Raw genomic sequence first — 16518 nt, forward strand, 5'->3', positions numbered from 1 at the left:
GAATGATGAAATCTTGATTGTGGGAAGAGTGATGTCCAAACTCTATATTTTGGATAGACAATCTTTCTATCCAGAGACCATTAAATCTTTTTTTCTTCCTATGACCAGACTTATCAAAACTCTTTTTTGTGCTCTTGTTGATCAATCTGGAGCTAATTCTATCATAAATAATTTCTTCTTACGGCATCATAGACTAGCACATACATCTACTACTATCATAGATCACTTGCCTTTTGTAATAAAAAATCAAAGGAGCAATAAAGCTTGTGATATATGTTCAATGTCTAAACAGCAAAGACTTCCTTTTCATATCAGTACTAGTTCTTCAACAAAGATTTTTGAGCTTTTACATGTAGATATTTAGGGTCCTAATAGAACAGCTTCCATATCTGATGCACATTTTGTTTTAACAATTGTTGATGATTTTAGTAAAACTATTTGGACTTTTTTAATGAATCATAAAGCTCAAACAGTTAGAATTTTACAAAAAAAAATTTTACATGATTAAAACATAGTTTTCAACTAATGTTCAACAAGTAAAAACAGATAATAAAGCTGAATTTTTTAGTCATAAACGTCAAATATTATTTCAGAACTCAAGAATTATGCATCAAAAGTCGTGTGTTCATACTCCACAACAGAACAGTGTTGTAGAGAGGAAATACAAATACTTATTACAAGTTGCAAGATCATTGATGTTTCAATCAGCTTTACCAATTAAGTTTTCGGGTGATACTATTCTTACAGCTACATATATCATAAATAGACTATCAAGTTCAGTTTTAATGTGGAAAACACCATTTGAAATGTTTTTTTAAAAACTTCTAGATTACACACATCTAAAATATTTTGGTTATTTGTGTTATGTTACTAATACTCATCCAAGAAAAGATAAATTAGCAAAAATGTATATTTATTAGCTATGCTCCTGGACATAAGGCATTTAAGGTCTATGACATGGATATTAAACAAGTTCTTATATCTAGAAATGTAATTTTTCATGAATATGAATTTTTTTTCCGTACTTGTCCTTCTGATCTTGTTGATACTCCATTACCAAACATTCCTTGTGTCATTGATGATTCATATACAGACCTTCTTAATGAGCATAAACAAACTTTGACTGTTTCTTTCAATGATACTAATTTATGTTCTTCCTTGGTACCACAAAATGAACCTAAACCTATTCTTAGAAAAAGCACCAGAAATCGTACATAACCAACCTAGATGAATGATTATGTCTCAAATGTGATGAATGAATAAAATTTGACTCATGCCAAGAAGCAATCTAATTCTGATCCTGTAAATCATTTTGCCTCCAATTCTCCACATACACCTAATACTTTTCCTTATCATACAAACACATGTTTTGCACCCACATACATTGATTTCTTGGCCAATATTACTACTATTAAGGAGCTTGATTCTTATGATCAAGCGAAAACCAGTGTGGAATGGATAACTGCCATGAAACAAGAATTGAAGGCACTTGAAAAAAATCACACTTGGGATGTTGTTGACTTACCGGCAAGAAAGAAATCCATAGGATGTAAATGGGTAGATTGAAACAATATGGTACAATTGACTGTTATAAAGCTAGATTGGTAGCCAAAGGCTACAATCAACTTGAAGGAGTTGATTACACTGAAAGTTTTTCACCAGTAGCTAAGATGGTAACTGTTCGTTTATTTCTTACTCTTGCAGCCTCTCATTCGTGGTCTTTACATCTATCAGATATTAACAATGCATTTTTGCATGGTTACATTGATGAAGAATTATACATGGTGCCAACTAATGGTTATTCTAAGACTGGTCCTAGTAAAGTTTGCAGACTTAGACGATCATTATATGGTTTGAAGCAAGCTTCATGTCAATGGAATTATGAGCTCACAGTCCAGTTGTTACATTATGGTTTTACTCAGTCAGCTAATGATGCTTGTTTATTCTTTAAGTCTTCAGCCATTGATTTTCTGGCTCTTTCGGTATATGTTGATGATGTTCTTCTTACTGGAACATCAGAGGCTGCTATACATTATGTTAAATGATTTTTACATGATAAGTTTACTATCAAAGATATGGGATATGCACGATATTTTTTGGGGTTGGAGATTGCTTGTTCAACTGAAGGCATCTACGTTAATCAAAGAAAATATGCTCTTGATCTTTTAAGCGATACAGGTCTTTTAGGTGCAAAAATAGTTATTACTCCATTTCCTAAGGCTATCAAATTATCACATGAAGATGCTGGTGAAGTACTACCTAATCTAGATAGGTATAGAATATTAGTAGGCAGACTTCTGTATTTAGGCTTCATCAGGCCTGATATTGCCTATAGTGTCCAATAGTTGAGTCAGTTTGTCAATCGTCCATGCCAACAACATTGGGAAGCTGTTGTTCATGTGCTTAAATACTTGAAGAGTTGTCCCTCAAAAGGTTTGTTTTATCCATCAAACAGTAAGAAATCTCTTGAAGCCTTTTGTGATGCAGATTGGGCATCTTATGTAGACACCAGATGTTCTTTGACTGGTTATTCAATATTTTTTGGAGCTTCATTAATTTCCTGGAAGACCAAGAAACAATCCACTGTTTCTAGGTCTTCTGCTGAAGCTGAATATAAGAGTTTGGTGTTAACAGTATGTGAACTTAAATGGATTGACTCCTTGCTGCATGATTTTCACATTTCTATTCCTTTTCCCATTCCTCTTTGCTGTGACAATCAAGCTGCATTACACATTATTGTTAATCCTGTTTTTCATGAATGAATAAAGTATATTGAGATAGATTGTCATTTGGTTCGGGATCAGTTTAGCAAGTTTTGTTGCTCCCAGTCATGTTTCTTCCAAACAGCAAGTTGCAGACATCTTTACGAAGTCATTGCCAGTACCACTGTTTCAGCATTTTATTTCCAAATTGGGCTTGATTGATCATCATCAAGCTCCAACTTGAGGGGGGGGTGAAGATTATTCATGCTGATGTAGTTTAGCTAGTTAATGGCTGTTATTTCAATTTGTATAGTTACATATTTCAGTTTATATAGTTACATATAGTTAGTTTGTTAAGAGTTGCTGTTGTTCTTCTTCTTTCTTTATATATAAAGAACACAAGTCCAGACTCTGCTTTGAGCATAAAAAGATTGATTCTCTTCTTCTATATCTGGTATTGAATTTATCACAGACCACAGCTTTTTGCAATTCAAATTCGATATTTTCATTATTGGTGCTTAAAGCTTTAAATACATGAAGAGTTAACTGAAAAAATTCCTACTTTTAAGCAATTACGGTAATAGAAAAGAGCATGAAATCAAAAATGGGATAATAGAATTGACTGCCTCGATCGGATCTGCCGCAACGGCTATCTTCCTCACATTCTACTGTTGCAAATACTCTAAGTTCTGTCTTCACTTCCAGTGGAAACTTCTAGTGTAACAGAGTGATATCATATAAGGTACCTATAATCAGTACTGTCCCACATAATTTGGGTTCCTAAACCCATAGCCCATGATCTGAAACACAAGTCCTGACCTTTCTCCCAGATCTTCATTTAATTGGCTCTTGAACTCAAGTTTGAAATGTTGTTAATAAGAAAAAATCCATATAAAGCATTGAAGTGTTCCACGAGATGGTTAATAGCCGTCAAATTGAGTGCAATACTGTCTCACAAGTGGAGAATAAGAATACTTCAATTATATCTTAAAAATGCGATGAGTAAAGCATAAAAAGAAGTACGTTTAATGCTGAAAATGGTAAGTCAAGCTACAATTATTCTGAACATATTTTCACTATTCTCTAATAGCATCACTCTAATAATCACTATTCTCCACATTTTAATCTCATCAAAATGAATGGCCTCCTAGCAATCATAAGTTAAAATGTGGAGAATAATGATCACCGTTTTATCTTTTTTCTTTGGTTCCTTCATCCATTATTGCATCTGCCAACTGTTTTCTGCTTGTCAAGATGATTGTCATAACATGTTCATTTGGATTCGTCTCGATGTTACTCGGCAAGGTACCTTGAGCTCTATCATTGATCATGCCTGCCAATTGCGCCATTTAGATTTTTAAGTTCTTGATCGATGCTTGCTAATTTTGTAACATTAATTATTAATTCTAAATTGCTGCTTCAGCCTTTGTTGCAAACTCTGTTGTATTCTTGTAAATGGCTGTGATTATATTTTCAAGTGAGGGCTTCTTTTCTTGAGGTTGAAATTGTAAGAGAGGCGCGATTACATTTTGTTGATTTTTCTATGACGAATTTGGATAATATCTCATCCCAAAATTGTACGTGTTGGAGTTTGGGTTGTGTGGTGGTCTGCCCTGTCTAGTAACAAAAGCTCACTTGTTGTACCTCATGTTTTTGAAAAAGATATTCAAATAAATCCTACACATGAGAATTAACAATATTAATACTCTTTTGATCAATTTTCTTAAATAAAGATTTAATTTTTTCATTAAAAATAATTAAAACATCAATCTTATATAATCCAGCATTCATTTTGGGTTGACTTCTTTCTGTTGGCCATTGATAGTTGTTCATGGTCATCTCTTCTAATAATTCATAAGCATCGTCTGTGGATTTCCCCATCAAAGCTCTTCAAGTAGCTACATTGATTATGATCCTTGTTTGTTGGCTCAATCCGTTATAAAAGGTTTGAACTAATAACCACTTAGGTAACCCGTAATGAGGACATCTTTTAATCAACTATTTGAATCGTTCTCATACCTCATATAACGTCTCTTCATCTATTGAATAAAAACTGGTGATGATGTTTCTCATCTTTGCCATCTTAACTGGAGGAAAAAACTTAGCCAAACATTTTTTAGGTAAGTCTTCCCATGTAGTAATTGTACCTATAGGAAGAGAATGCAACTAACTTTTAGATTTATCTGCTGAAGGAAAATAAAAGAGGCTAAATCTATTTGCATAAGTAGAAACACTATTATGTTTAAAAGTACTATAAATTTTTAAAAAATTAGAGAGATGTACATTAGGATCATCATTTGAAAAATTCCCCAAACTGAATCTAGGTTTGAATCATCTGAATGATGATGGGTTTAATCTTAAAGTTGTTAGCATTGATACTTGATCGAACGATGCTAAATGAAGCTCCTACAAGTGAAGGAGTAGCAAAGTCCCTGAGTGTTTTCCCGTTATTCTCATTCAAAACATCCCTTACTCGTCCAATTTCTTCGTGTTTAACCGTCTCAACTTTTGTTTATCTTTTTACTGCTAAGTGTCAATTTCTCTCTCGATTCAGCTGTTTATAAGTCATTTTTATCTCTGAATTTATAGGAAGCAATACTATATTTTTTAATCGATTCACATACCAATAGAAAACAGAAAAGAAACGACCTAGTCTGTTCATAAATAAAATAAATAAATAAAAATAATAATAAAAAAAATTACGCTTAAATTAAAAAATAAATAAATAAAGGTAAAAATAAAATAAAAACTAAAATGCAAATAAACTAAAAATAAAAAAAAAATATAATCATATAATAATTAAAAGTACTTGTATGAAAAATCGCAAACACTAGAATTCAAGTTTCATGAAAAAAAATTGGTAAAAATTTCTACAAAAATATATCCTAAAAAAAACTTAAATAAATATTACGTGATTATTTTTCTTCTTTCACTCCGCTCTTCTGCTTTCTTGTTCACACCACACCAGCTCGCATTCGCACTAATCTACTTCTCCTACTCAGGCTGTTGCTGCCTTTCGCTCGTGTTCATTGTATTTTCTGACAAAGCTCACACTTCGTCTCTTGGCCTCCAAGCTTTGTAGATCCAATTTCTGCCTTTTCTCTCTAGCTCTTATCTCTCTCCTCCAGATCTTCTTCTCTGTCTCTCTCTGTCTCTTTTTTGTAGGCAGCTGCAAGAGAGGAGATCCCCTTTCGAACGCCTCCTTTTTCCTATTAGCTCCTCCTCCTTTTATCTTCAAAGGCATACATGTCTCTTTCTGTTTCTGCAATTTTTTTTTCAAAACAGCATCATTTTGATCGTTGTTGGGATTTGGTTCCTAGCTCTCAAAACAGCATCGTTTTGGAGGGCAGGAGCTGGGTTTGAATGGAGTTGGGCTCAGGTGCTCCAAATATGGAGCTTTTGGCCTTGTTCTTTTTTTCTTCTTTTCTTTTCAGCATCTTTTTCCTCTTTTCTTCAACAATTCAACTTACATAAAATATTTAACTCATAAATTAATTTTAACTCAAAATGCATTCAAATTTATTATAAATTTAAGTAATAAAGACATCAAAAATATTATATAAAAAAGTAGCACATCACTTAACAACTTCAATCCATTCTCATTTAGATGTTCATAAAGCAAATGTCATAATCTAGACTCACTAATATTTTTAACAACAAAAGCATAATAATTAACTTAAGAAGCTTCAAGTGGAAACATTTTGTTTTGTGCCATTTAAATATTAACTATGACATGAACTAATTTCTTATCTTTAACACTTTATGAGTTATTATCATACAAGACTTCATACCGATTATTCATCAGTTGTCCAATGTTTAATAAATTATAAGCAAAAAATAAGAATAAATTGCACATCAATTAAAATTTTAGTGTTAACATGGTTTGTTTTAATGGCAATTATACCCTTCCCTTCAATCTCAATCACCTTGTTATCACCCAACTAAATTGTTGATTTTTCTGCTTCATTAAGTTCTTTAAATAATGATTTTGAACCTAACATATGATTTGAACACCCATTGTCTAAAAATCAAACAACATCAGCAACATTTTTATCAAAAGAGAGAGAGCTGAATAACATATGCTTTTGTTCATCCCGTTACTCAGTCCAACAATAAGCCTTTGTGACCCAATTTCTCACAATAATAACACTTAATATGACTCTAATTTTGCTTGAATGATCTTTGTTTGCCAACTCGTCCTCTTTATCGTTGATTTCAATCACGACCTTTACTACAATAACCACTATAAGAACTACATCTATTTGAGACTTTGTCATCTGATTTAGTTTGAGATGATTCTCCTTTCACTTGAAAAGCCTTTTCTTTATATTTTCAATAATGATATGTTCAACATGTCCTCTTGAGCTTGCAAAGAACTCATTAAATCATCAAATGAAAAAGTAGATAAATATTTGGATTCCTCTATTACAACAACCATATAATTAAATTTAGGAGTTAAACTTCTTATTAATTTTAAAACCACAATCTCATCAATAATTTGTTCACTACAAGCTCTCATTTGAGCGACAATTACAGAGGCCCTCAACAAAAGTATTTGAACAGATTCAAAGGTACCTCTTTGAAGCATTTCAAAGGTTTTATGAAGTGACTGAAGTTTGACAATAATTATCTTTGATGACCCTTGAAATTTTATCTTAAGAGTCTGTTAAGCTTCCTTAGAAGTAGTTGCTGCAAAAATTCAAGAGAAAATACCATTTGTGACTGGTTGTTGAAGAAAGAACAAAACTCTTGCATTATTTTTTCTATTTTCTCGAAACCTTTGCTCATCCTATTGGTCATTGTACCAATTTTTCACTAACTCCCATAATTCTTAAGACATAAATAAAGTTCTCGTTTTTATGCTCTAAAATTCGTAGCTCTCACCCTTGAACAAAGGAATTAAAGGTTGGAATGAGGTTTTTATACCATTAACTACCATTTTTTTTAGGTTTACGTGAACTGCGTTGTTGTTAGATATCTCTCTTTATTTTGCGTTCTCTTAATAAAAAAAATATGTTGGCTTTCATACCAAATACGTTAGCTGGAAAATAAAGCAAAAGACAATAAAGAGGATAAATTAAGATGAGAAAAGAGATTATTTTTTATTCACATCTTAAGTAAAGCAAAGAATTTTTATATAGGTTGTACAAATAACTAACAATCCAAATAGCAACTAACAGTAAATTTATAGGAGTTAATATTGAGAAAAATTTGATGCATATGTAAATTGTTGAATTTAATCGGGTGGGATACCCATGATGAGACTTGACTCGATTTGAATTAGTGATAACTGTTTAATAATTACTACTTCAAATTTAAAATAGTGGTTGGTTAACACATAAAAAAAAAAAGAAAAAATAACCATTTAGTAATATGTAAAAAATAAAAGGAAAAAAGTATAGAAAAAAAAACTCACTCTCTCTCCCTCAAAAAGGTTATATTTTTTGTGATTCCTATGAAAAAGAAAAATAATTATTTTGTTGATTTGTTTCTTCTAAGTCTGATTTTTACAAAAGTTATTTGTGACGTGAATATTTTCATATAATTCATTATTTATTAATGTGATTGCATCTATTACTATGCACATTGATCTTAAAAAATTCTATGAATTTCTATTATTGGTATCAGAGTATTTTAGTTAATTGAATATTTAATTTTTATTCCAATTTGCACTTTATTGAATTTTTTAGTAAAATTCATTTTTTACTTTTTTGGTAAAATAATTTTGTGTTTAATCACTCAAATATGTGCAATATTGATCTTAAATGAAAGTACAAACCAAGAGCTTTAATTTGGTATAATATTTGTAATTTTTTAGATAAAAAATGATATAGTTATGTATTTTTTAAAAAAATTAATTTTATTTAGAGAAAAAAATTTTGTCGTGATCTTGCGTATTTTCCATTTACCTGGTGCAAAAAAAAGTTTATTGATTCATAAATACCGACGCCCACTGTAATACCCAAATTAATTTTTATGTAATTTAAATTAATTTGTAAATGTAATTTTTTAAATTTTTTAATTTTAATTTAGTGTAAAAATGAAGAAAATTTGAAGGATGATGAAATTGAAAATAATTTTAGAAAAATGAGGTGAAAATTTAGATTCTGGGAGTATTTTTAAAAGAAAAATAGAAAACTATAGGTCAAAATATAATTTAGAAAAGTTATGCCATGTAAGATGCCGGTCAGCAGCTCTGACGAACTAAAACGTACCGCGTGGCAACGAGCGCTGACGCGGTGCCACATGGGAGGCCACGCAGGCGATTCGTGTGCCCGCGATCGAATGGTCCAAATTCGCTCATGCACGCACGAACGACCCAGATGCGTTCCCTCCCTAAACGCGATCAGATGGTCATATTTGAATGCAATCAACAATTCAGATCCACTTTCTATTTAAACGCGATCGGATGGTTTAGATTCACTTCCTATTTAATCACGATCAGACAGTCCAAATCAAATGCGATGAACGATTCGGATTAAGAGGAGACGGATATAAATAACCCTCTCACACCAAATCCTAACCCTAGTCGCCAGAGAAAAAGACCCAGCCGCCGGGAAGGAGAGCTGTCGCCACCCGCCATTGCATTAGAGCCATTTTCGACCGCCAAAAGAGGTAAAAAATTTTCGCATCTGCTCAAAAATCAATTTTAAACACCCCCATGGCTAAATTAGAGCAAAAAGACCAGCTGATTGGTAGAAAACCGCGGGTGAAGCTTGACGACACCATCGCGGGAAATTGTAAAAATCACCTCCAATGAGGCCTTTCCCAACTCCCGTTCTGCAAAAATTTTCCACCGTTGTAATCGCTGTTTCCTTCTCTACAGGTTGATCGAAGCAAAACACCCAACCACAAAAATGAGTCGGCGGAGCTGTCGCATCGGAGAGCCCAACAGTCGATGAGTTTCGATTTTTCATTTTTTTCCGGCCAACCGAGGCTCCTTAGCGTATTTTCTTGTAGGGATGATGTAAATCTGACCAAATTCGGTCGAAAATAGCTAACTCGAGGCAGATTGCCGCCATAGGCGGCAACGCCATCGTCGGAGAACGGCGGAGCCGCCGTGTCAGAATTTCAGAATTGGCTAAAAAGGGGTCCTAACACTGTTTTTGATTTTTTTGGGATATTTATAGGTACTCGTAGCGCGTTTTAATCCCTGAAGAAAAATTCAGAGAATTCAGGGACAACCGGTATGCGCAGTCAACAAGTTTCACTTTTTAAGTATTGAATTATGTAAAAATCTATCACCTTATTCTCTGTTATGGAATTGAAGTTTAATTAACAATAATACGTTATTTTGTGCAATCTAGAAAATATTCATAATTAATTACGGATTGTTAATGGAGCCAGAATCGGAAATTATTTTATATTGATTATGTTGATTTATTTTACAAATTGAATGCATGATAGTTTTGAGTGCATGTATTATTTACCTTATGTGACTATGATTAAATTGAGAAACTAGGATGTAATTGTATTCCCTTATGCATGTTCTGTTTGTTTTATGTGATCACAGTGGAATTGAAAAACTGAAAATTAAAGGTAAATAGAAAATTATGTGATTAAGTGAATGAATGAAAGAATAGCCTTACTGGGTATTCTAGGAGATGGTGGACGGACTAGGTACATAGGAAACCCTATCGTGAACGTTGCCTCATACCGGACGGGGTATCAAGATTTGGTTATTTGACGTTCATACGGGACGGAGTATGGGGACGACCCGTTTTACCCTCATACCGGAAAGGGTGTGAGGACGACCCGTTTGACCCTCATACCAGACGGGGTATTGAGATTTAGTGGTTTGACGCTCATACTAGAAGAGGTATGGAAACGACCCGTTAATTTAAAATATTAAAGGAAAGGGTTTACGCATTATGGGGACATCTCTATGAACCCACATGGATACCAATAGGCTTATAAAGGATATAATTATTGTTCAAATCGATTACATACGAAATCATGATCTGAGTTATGTTATTGTCTCTATAAGTTGTTTTATAAATCTCACTACGATAAGTAGATGGTAAAATATTTTATTTATGATAAATGAATTTGTTTAATTAAGAGCTCCATTAGTTATTTTGATTTTTCTACCAATCTTTATTTCTGTGTCGGTGAGTAACATAATATTCTTACTGGGTAGTGTAACTCATTCCTTATTTAACAATTTCAGATCAAGAGGACCAGGATCCAGAACCTGATTCACAAGAAAGTTGCGAGTATGATACTAGTTTTATTTATTTTCTCTTTATTTCCTTAATTTTTTGTATTTCCTTCAAAAGAGTAATTCTTGTAACACTATTTGGTACTTTAAATTATTGTGTAAGGAATGTAAATCCTAACTAATTATTTCGCTTTCACACTTAATTTATGATTTATTTCCTTTGGAATTCTAGGGCCGTTACAGTTGGTATCAGAGTCGCATTCCTTGGACTCATTCTTTACACAAAATCCTTAGGAAACACCAAAAATAATGAATTATCACTCAACAATTCCTTGTGAAATACAGGTACAGATAGATGATGAGAGGAAGACCCCCACTAAACCGAGTAGCCTAGGAGGGTTCGCTACGAGAGGATATTGACTGGTTATTTGAGATGCTGGAGAGACTCATCGCTGCCCAGCAGGCCCGGGAAGAAAGAAGGGAGCTACCTGATCCTCCTCTACTGGCACAAGTTGAGCCACCTCAACAGCGAGAGGATCTCGAGTCACCTCTGTAGCGAGAGGATCCCAAGCCACCCCAATACGACCCTGCTCATCCACAGTACCACCCGACACCACCATAATACAATTCGGTGCCTCCATTGTATCATCCAGTACCACCGCAGGGCTACCTAGTCCATCCTCAGCACAATCCAGTCCCTCTTCCACGGGATTCAGCTCCTCTCATGATGGACCCAAGCTACATTGAGAGGTATAAAAGACTAAATCTATCTACTTTTGCGGGGGAATCCTCCTTTGAAGAGGTCGAGTACTAGTTAATTAAAACAGAGAAGGTCTTTATGATGCTTGGGGTGACTCCCAAACAGAAAGTCATCCTTGCTACCTATATGCTGGTGGGAGAAGCAGGCCGCTGGTGGCAACTCAAGTAGGTTACCCTATTCTTTCCAATCACTTGAGAACAATTCCTAACGGCCTTTCATGCAGAGTACCTTTCGGAGCAACCTCGACATCTGAAGGAGATGGAGTTTGCACACTTGGTCCAGGGAGACATGATTGTATCAGAATATGTTCGCAAGTTCCTAGAGTTGGGCCAGTATTCTCTGGAGAGCATGACGAATGAAAGCAGGAAGGCTAGAAGGTTCGGGTTGTGTTCCGTCATGAAATCAGACAGCAATTGTTTGTGCTCGAGCTCAGCACTTATTCGGCTATCCTGGCCAAGGCACAGTTGGTGTGGAGGAACTTTCGCACCTTCCCTCCAGCAGTAGGGAACCTCGGGCCCTCGACTCCACACCGCAGACCAGCATCTACTACACCTATTCAACAGAACAAGAGACCCAGGCTGATGACTCAGGCTCCTCCTCAAGTTTCAGTAGTAGGGTGTAGTAAGACCTGTCAGCACTGTGGCAAGGATCATGGAGACTGGCCCTATTATCGCCTCAACAACACCTGCCGCATATGCGGTAGTGCCCAACATTATGCAAGGAAGTGCCCAAGGAACTAGAATCAGACCAGACCTCCTATTCAGCGCAGGACTTATAACCTCACTCAGGAGGATGCAGAAGCCGACCCAAACGTGGTACAGGATACGTACACTATCTGTAACTATCCTACTCATATTTTGATTGATATTGGTGCATCACATTTATCTATTTCACATGTTTTTGTATCAAAATTAAATGCATTAACTGAAAAACTTGATTATCTATTGTTTGTGTCTACTCTTAGGAGTAGAACACTACTAGAAAGAGTTGTATCCAGAGCCTATGTCATAGATATAGTAGATAGAAAATTGAGCGTGGACCGAGATTAATATAGGGACTTTAATGTAATATTAGGAATGAACTACCTAGCGGCATATCACGCCACCATAGATTGTTTTAGCAATAAGGTTGTATCCAACTCTCCTAATGAAGAGTCATTTATAAATTAATAAAATTCTTTAACATTTGTTTCCCTTATGGAAAAGTTTCTTATTATCAAGTACTTTAACCCAACTATTTTCTCTAATTAGGCAAACCCAAAAAAGAAATTTGTATTCAAAATATCTCAGTAGTCCGAGACTTTTCAGATGTACTTTCGAATGAACTATCTGCACTGCCAGTGGATAGAGAAGTCGAATTTACCATAGACCTTCAGCCAGGCACCCAACCTATTTGGATTGCTCCTTACCGCATTAGTCTTGTTGAGATGGAAGAATTGAGAAAACAAATCACTGAATTGCAGGACAGTAGATTCATCCTACATAGTGTATCCCCTTAGGGTGCCGGAGTCACATTTGCAAGAAAAGAGGATGAGATATTGAAGTTATGTATTGACTACAATGGTCTAAATAAGGTCACAATCAAGAACAAATACCCCCTCCTCAGGATCGATGACCTCTTTGATCAGTTGCAGGGTGCCCAAGTCTTCTCCAAGATAGACATGCGTTCAAGTTACCATTAGGTAAAAATCAGGGCAGAAGACATTCCTAAAACAACCTTTCAAATTAGGTACAGACACTATGAGTTACTGATAATGCCATTTGAATTAACCAACGCTACAGCCATCTTCATGGACTTGATGAACAGAATTTTTCAGATAATTTCTGGATCAGTTTGTTATTATGTTCATCAATGATATCTTAATTTATTCAAAAAGTAGAGAGAAACACGTTCACCATCTGACTCAGGTTTTGCGGGTTCTCAGAGAGAAAAAGTTGTATGCAAAGTTGAGTAAGTGTGGATTCTGACTTGAGTAGACTACCTTCCTATGGCACATCATATCAAAAGATGGAGTGTTGGTAAACTCCGAAAAAGTTGAAATAGTGCTCGGTTGGGAAAGATTGACCTCAATTAAGGAGATCCCTAGTTTTCTAGGGATGAAAGGTTATTACCGTAAGTTTATGGAAGTGTTTTCTAGCCTATCTGCCATCCTGACTCAGCTCACAAAGAAGAACGTCAAGTTTGAGTAGAACGAAAACTATGAAAGAAATTTTTCAGAACTAAAGAGATGGTTGACTACTGTACATGCATTACCTTTGTCGAGCGGATCGGGTAGATATACAGTCTATAATGATGCCACCTACCTAAAGTTGGGTTGTATTTTGATGCAGCATAGGAAAGTTATAGTCTATGGGTCTATACAGTTGAAGAGTCATGAGAAAAACTACCACATTCATGACTTAGAACTTACCACAATTATCCACGTCTTGAAGACTTGATGCCATTATTTGTATGGGAAGACCTTTCAGATCTATATCAATCATAAGAGTTTGAAACACATATTCACTTAAAAGGATCTCAATATGCGTTAGAGAAGATGGATAGAACTTCTCAAGAACTATGATTGCAACATCTTGTATCACCCGAGTAAGGGCAACGTGGTAGCCAACGCACTCAGTAGGAAAAGTGCAAGTATATTAGCTCATTTGATGGTTTTAGAATGCAGGCAGATAGGGACCACACAATAGGTATGCCTTCAGGACATGAAGAGGGTCACACATTTGGGCCACATGACTCTTCAACCTGAGTTAATTCACAAAATAAAAGAAGTTTAATCCGCCGATTCCACCCTCGTAGCCCTCAAGAAAGATGCAAAACAGGGAGTTAATTCCGAATTTCAAGTCTCTGCCAATGGGTTGCTTAGATTTCAAGACAGGGTGTGTGTTTCAGATGACAGTGAGTTGAAAATGGACATCATGACAGAGGCATATAACTCAAAGTTTGTCATGCATCTCGGAAGTACTAAGGTATATTAAAGTATGCGACACCAATTTTGGTAGAATAGGATGAAAAAAGATGTACCTGACTTTGTTTCTAAGTGTCTAGTATGTCAACAAGTCAAGGCAGAATATCAACACCTAAGTGGGCTACTTCAGCCATTGTTAATTTTAGAGTGGAAGTGAGAACATATCACCATAGATTTCATAATAGGATTGCCCAATGCACGCTCAGGACATGATGTCATCGAGATAATTGTTGACTGGCTTACCAAGTCTTCCCACTTCTTGGCCATCAAGATAACCGATCCATTGAATAAGTTGGCAAGAATCTATATTCAGGAAATAATCAGATTACATGGAGTGTCAATGACAGTAGTGTCCGACAGGGACCCCAAGTTCACTTTTCGGTTTTGGTCTAGCTTTCAGCAAGTAATGGGAATGAAACTGTCCCTTAATACTGCATTCCACCATCAGACCGATGGACAATCAGAAAGGATAATCCGCACACTTGAGGATATACTCCGAGTTTGTGTTCTTGACTTGGGGGGGCCATTGGGATGACCATCTACCCCTGATAGAGTTCGTCTATAACAACAGCTACCAAGTAAGTATTAGTATGGTTCGGTATGAGGCGTTGTATAGCCGCCCATGTAGATCGCTGATATGTTGGGAAAAAGTGGGTGATAGGAAACTGTTCGGCCCAGATCTCATAGATGAGACTACAGCCAAAATAGTTAACATCGGAAAGAACATTCAGACGGCTCAGAGCAGACAGAAGAGTTATACGAACACCCGAATGAGGGATTTGAAATTTGAGAAAGGCGGTCTGGTGTTCCTTAAAGTTACTCATTTTAAGGGAATCAGTAGGTTTGGAAAGATGGAAAAACTAAATCCACAGTTTATTGAGCCATTTGAAATCTTAGACATAATTGGTATTGCCGCCTACATACTAGCACTGCCTTCAGAACTTTTCAGGGTCCACAATGCGTTTCATGTGTCAATGCTACGCAAGTACAACCCGGACCCTTCTCATGTTTTGGCCCACGAGCCTCTTTCACTCTAGGAGGATCTGTCATACGAGGAAGTACCGGTCGGTATTGTGAACTGAAAGAGCATATTACTCCGCAACAGAAAAATTCTCTTTGTTAAGGTCCTATGGCAGAATCACACACCGAGAGATGTCACATTGGAGCTAGAAGTAGACTTCAAATCCCAATATACCAAACTATTTGATTGAGAGGGAGACAGAGAAATTTGAGGGACCAAATTTCTTTTAAAGAGGGAGAGTTGTAATACCCAAATTAATTTTATATAATTTAAATTAATTTGTAAATATAATTTTTAAAATTTTTTCATTTTAATTTAGTGTTAAAATGAAGAAAACTTGAAGGAGGATGAAATTAAAAACAATTTTGGGAAAAAGATGTGAAAATATGAGTTCTGAAAGTATTTTTGAATGAAAATTCAGAAATTGGGGTCAAAATATAATTTAAAAAAGTTGTGTCACGTAAGATACCCGGTCAACAGCTCCGACAAACCAGAACGCATCACGTGGCAACGAACGCTGACGTGGTGCCATACGGGAGGCCACACGGGCGATCCGCGTGCATGCGATTGAACGGTCAGGATTCACCCCTGCGCGCACGGATGGCCCAGATACATTCTCTCCCCAGACGCGATCGAATGATCAAATATGAATGCGATCAACAGTTTAGATCCACTTCTTATTTAAATGCGATCGAATGGTTTAGATCATATCGCGATGAACAACATAGATTCACTCTTTATTTAACCGCAATCGGACAGTTCAGATCAAACTCGATGGACGGCTCAGATTGAAAGGGAATGGATATAAATAACTCTCTTCACACTAAACCCTAACCCTAGGCGTCAGACACCCTTGCCAAAGAAGAAGACTCATCCGCCGCCATGCCGGAGCCACTTCCGTCTTCCAAA

The 16518-nt window shown here is 35.6% G+C and overlaps 1 long non-coding RNA gene and 1 other non-coding gene across 2 annotated transcripts; one reads left to right on the top strand and one right to left on the bottom strand.

Annotated features, from left to right (window-relative positions):
* Positions 1 to 4492: 4492 nt before the first annotated feature.
* On the bottom strand, positions 4493 to 6128 carry LOC110808018 (uncharacterized). Its single transcript, XR_002538579.2, has 2 exons — positions 5614 to 6128; positions 4493 to 4849 (listed from the first exon to the last, which is right to left on the bottom strand). It is a non-coding gene; the product is annotated as an uncharacterized LOC110808018 (long non-coding RNA).
* LOC148240166 (small nucleolar RNA R71) lies at positions 4672 to 4778 on the top strand. The gene has a single exon (XR_015816631.1). It is a non-coding gene; the product is annotated as a small nucleolar RNA R71 (small nucleolar RNA).
* Positions 6129 to 16518: the final 10390 nt, after the last annotated feature.

The sequence above is a fragment of the Carica papaya genome, chromosome 9 (genome assembly GCF_054855325.1).
Source record: "Carica papaya isolate Zhongbai chromosome 9, ASM5485532v1, whole genome shotgun sequence".
Taxonomy (NCBI): Eukaryota; Viridiplantae; Streptophyta; class Magnoliopsida; order Brassicales; family Caricaceae; genus Carica; species Carica papaya.